Source organism: Limulus polyphemus, unplaced genomic scaffold, assembly GCF_000517525.1.
Source record: "Limulus polyphemus unplaced genomic scaffold, Limulus_polyphemus-2.1.2 Scaffold437, whole genome shotgun sequence".
In the NCBI taxonomy this organism is placed as follows: domain Eukaryota; kingdom Metazoa; phylum Arthropoda; class Merostomata; order Xiphosura; family Limulidae; genus Limulus; species Limulus polyphemus.
The window spans coordinates 442,479-446,400 of NW_013666047.1; the positions used below are offsets into that span (position 1 = coordinate 442,479).

The 3,922-nt window shown below is 32.5% G+C and overlaps 1 protein-coding gene across 2 annotated transcripts in view; it reads right to left on the minus strand.

Annotated features, from left to right (window-relative positions):
* LOC111085511 overlaps positions 1-3,710 on the minus strand; it is a 17,355-nt gene extending 13,645 nt beyond the window's left edge. For both annotated transcript variants that reach the window (XM_022384420.1, XM_022384419.1), the window contains exon 1: positions 3,561-3,710. The gene's annotated coding sequence lies outside the window, so the exon portion shown is untranslated. The remainder of the gene's footprint in view (positions 1-3,560) is intronic.
* Between the last annotated feature and the right edge of the window lie 212 nt (positions 3,711-3,922).

A 3,922-nucleotide genomic window follows, 5' to 3' on the forward strand; every position in this document is an offset into this window, starting at 1 on the left:
AGCGCAGATAGCTCTCGTGTAGCTTTGCGCCAAATTCAAAAACAAAACAAACTTAACTTATCTTAGAAGTGTTTCTTCTTGTCTTTAGTTTGTTAAATGGTCATAGAAAATTTTCTAATTATCTTTTTTTGTTAATTGATCATAGAATTGTTTGTAATTATTTTATATTGTTAACTTTAGAATGAATAGATTAGCAAGAGAATCTTTAATGTATTTTTTCTTGAAAATTAGACGATGTTAAACCGAATCATGTATTTTGTAATTAACTTTATGTTAAGCAATAAATTATTTCATGTCTGAGACCAACTATTGCTGTTTTGTCTATAAAATGTTTTAACTTTTTTTCAAGAAATGCAACTTTGAATACGGCTTTCTAATTATTTGATTTAATTTGTAACAAAGTTATTTTTGAATACGTCTAAGATAGTATTCTATAAAGTTTTCAAGATATTTGACTCTAATGTTTATATACGTCATAGACAAACTTCTCAATCTAGATTTGTATACCAAGGTAATCAGATATTATGTGTTTGATAAATGCTAACTGGTAAATATCTATTTAGCCTGTAAAATCCGAATCCACTTGCTTCATCTGCTATCATTCGGTAAAGACCTTATTTTGTATATTGTTTTAATTAGTAGTTTAAAATTTTACAGTTACAATGAATATTCTCACTTCTTTTTTTTCAGTAGATTTAGACCGCAACAGAACTTTTGGTGTGAAGAAATAATTACATTCACAAATTGGAATACCTCTACCGTCTCACATACACACACACACACACCTTCCATGGTCCAGAACCTCTACCGTCTCACATACATACACACACACACCTTCCATGGTCCAGAACCTCTACCGTTTCACATACATACACACACACACATTCCATGGTCCACAACCTCTACCGTCTCATATACATACACACACACACACCTTCCATGGTCCAGATCATCTACTGTCTCACATACATACACACACACACATACACCTTCCATGGTTCAGATCATCTACTGTCTCACATACATACACACACATACACACACCCTTCTTTATCTAGAATCTCCGTTTTTTAGCTCTAACTGGCAAATTTCCGCTAGCTATATATTTATCCAAAACTCCTTTACCTTTCAATTGAAGAATAATCATATAACATATAAATGTGTCTTGTTCATAACCTGAAGAAGTGGAATGGTAAATGTGTCTTGTTCATAACTTGATGAGGTGAGAAGATAAATGTGTCATGTTCATAACCTGAAGAAATGGAATGGTAAATGTGTCTTGTTCATAACCTGATGAAGTGAGAAGATAAATGTGTCTTGTTCATAACCTGAAGAAATGGAATGGTAAATGTGTCTTGTTCATAACCTGAAGAAGTGGAATGGTAAATGTGTCTTGTTCATAACCTGAAGAAGTGGGAAGATATCTGCCAAAATATCTTTAGAACTTTCGTGCAGCCTAACTTAAAAACATGTGAGAGTTAAGTAATCAAAAGCTTAAATTATCTTCAAATAATATGGATAATCTAACTTTATACATTTACTTTTAAATTAATTTGGAGGCATTATTCTCAAATTACAGTAAAACTTCAAAATGCCTTAAATATTTGTTTAAATTACCTAAATGACCTTTTTTGCCAGCAAAACTTGTAGGAGATTCGTGTATTGTAGACTCACCTTATTAACATCATACGACAATCAGTAGATATCCTGATTATGTTACATCATCAGTAGTAGACTACCTTATTAACGTTATATGGCAATCAGTAGATATCCTGATTATTTAATACCACCTTTAGTAGACTCACCTCATTAAAGTTATATTAGAAGTACATTAGCTATTAATTTTGTCCTCATTCATTACATTCTAAACAGAAGAATTAACAGAAAACTATACACTAGATGTTTATTATTTTTCTTATTCAAAATATTCTAAAAAGAATAATAAACAGGAAAAAAAAGGACAATAAAAGCTGACTATTTGTGGGCTGGAAATATAGAACAATCATGATTAACAAGATTAAGATGAGTTATAAACTGTACTACACATTGCCAGTCCTGCAATAGGTTTAGTGACATACGGACTCCACGTGTGACTGAGGTCCTGCTATAGGTTTAGTGACATATAGACATTACGTGTGACTGTTTTTGTAGGTATTCATCATTATGCAACATCCTGACTTTCAGCTACATCATAAAAATTTAATCGAAAGTAATCAGATCTGATAACATTTAAACCGTTAAAAACTTACTTTATAGTGAAATCAAAAACAAGAACCGTCCATTATTTTTCGTTGATGATGCTTATATGCGTATATGACTTGAATATTTTTGTACCAACTCAAATGTGTATACATATATATATATATATGGTATTTTTCTAAATTTGTATTGTCAATTTGTCAAACATAGTTAATAACTATGTTTTGAAAAACAATAACACAAGTGGAGTTTTAGTTATATATATATATATATATATATATATATAATAATAATATACTTACATTAATGAAACTACAGGATTTATTTCCTTAAAACCGAAACTTTCAGAACAAATTGCCTTACAAACGTGGACTGCCTAACCGAAACACTCGGAAAAATCTCGGTGGGCCTCCCTTAGAAAAGCCCCCCCCCAGTGGCACAGCGGTATGTCTGCGGACTTACAACGCTAGAAACCGGGTTTCGATACCCGTGATGGGCAGAGCACAGATAGCTCATTGTGTAGTTTTGTGCTTAATTCCAAACAAGCAAACAGAACCCTTAGAAAACTACGTAAAAAATAGGTTAATGCCCTCTGTTAGCACAATAGAGAAATAAGTATTTGTCTATGTCCATCATATTAACATTTAAATTAGTATGCGTGTTAATAGTGACGTGTAGCGAAAAGGATCTTTTTGAAAATAATTTTTCTTGAAGACTTTTTCTCCTACCTGATGATGACAAAACCTTGTCGAAACATTGTACATTTGCTGTTATGTTAAACTTATATTAAAGTTTTTCTTCATTACCCATTAAAGCCGTCTCCAACCATTATTGGGGTTCCTCGTCATCGAATTTATCTCCTATCTTGTGAAAGATTCCTCTGTGTTTTCAAAATTACTGATCGTGCAAACTATGTGCGACTAGAGTTTTAACATTAGAATAGATATACTTCTTAAGTGTGTATTTTTGTTAATTTTATGACAAAGTTGTGAGCTCCCTCTAGTTTTTTTCCCCGGTAGAATTCTATGGTCCAGTCCGCATCCACTTCCTTATGATACTAATTTTCAATATCTCGCTAGCTCCCAGAAAAAGCGGTTATTGTGCTTCAGCATTCAGTAAAATCAACTCTAATGATTGCTCACATTAAATCAACCGAGATGAATAACAATGAAGGAATGCAGTGTATTGAATGTCTGAGGAAATCGAACGTGTCATTTTTGCCTTTGTAACATAGGAAATGTCATAAAACCTAGACACTTTTTTCACTGATCTATATAAAAAGAACTAAGCTTTAATAAAGAAATAGAAAATTAAATATCTCCAAAATTACAATAGATTGGTAAACAACGATCTCTACTTACAGGAGAACACTCTGCTTTTAACGGTCAGCTGTTAAGTTTAGTTTTCAACTCTCAACTTTTTTAGTCTGGCGTTTTTTCCCCTTTAGCTTGAAGGTTGGTGTTATTTAACTAAATATTTCGAAGAAAGGGTTAACTCTGACGTTCTGTCTTGCTGAGTGGCAAAGGAAGAAGATGGGTTTTAAAGTTGAAGCTGTTGTATTTATATAGTTTAGCAAAGATATTTTGTATGAACACTGCCCACATGCTAGAGGAGTACTATCCACTTACACAGCGCCAACTGCAATACGTCACGAGTAGTTATCCAATAAGCAAGCAGTTAAAAAGAAAGATGTAAGAGAGAGTTCTTTTGCGTGTGATGTTGC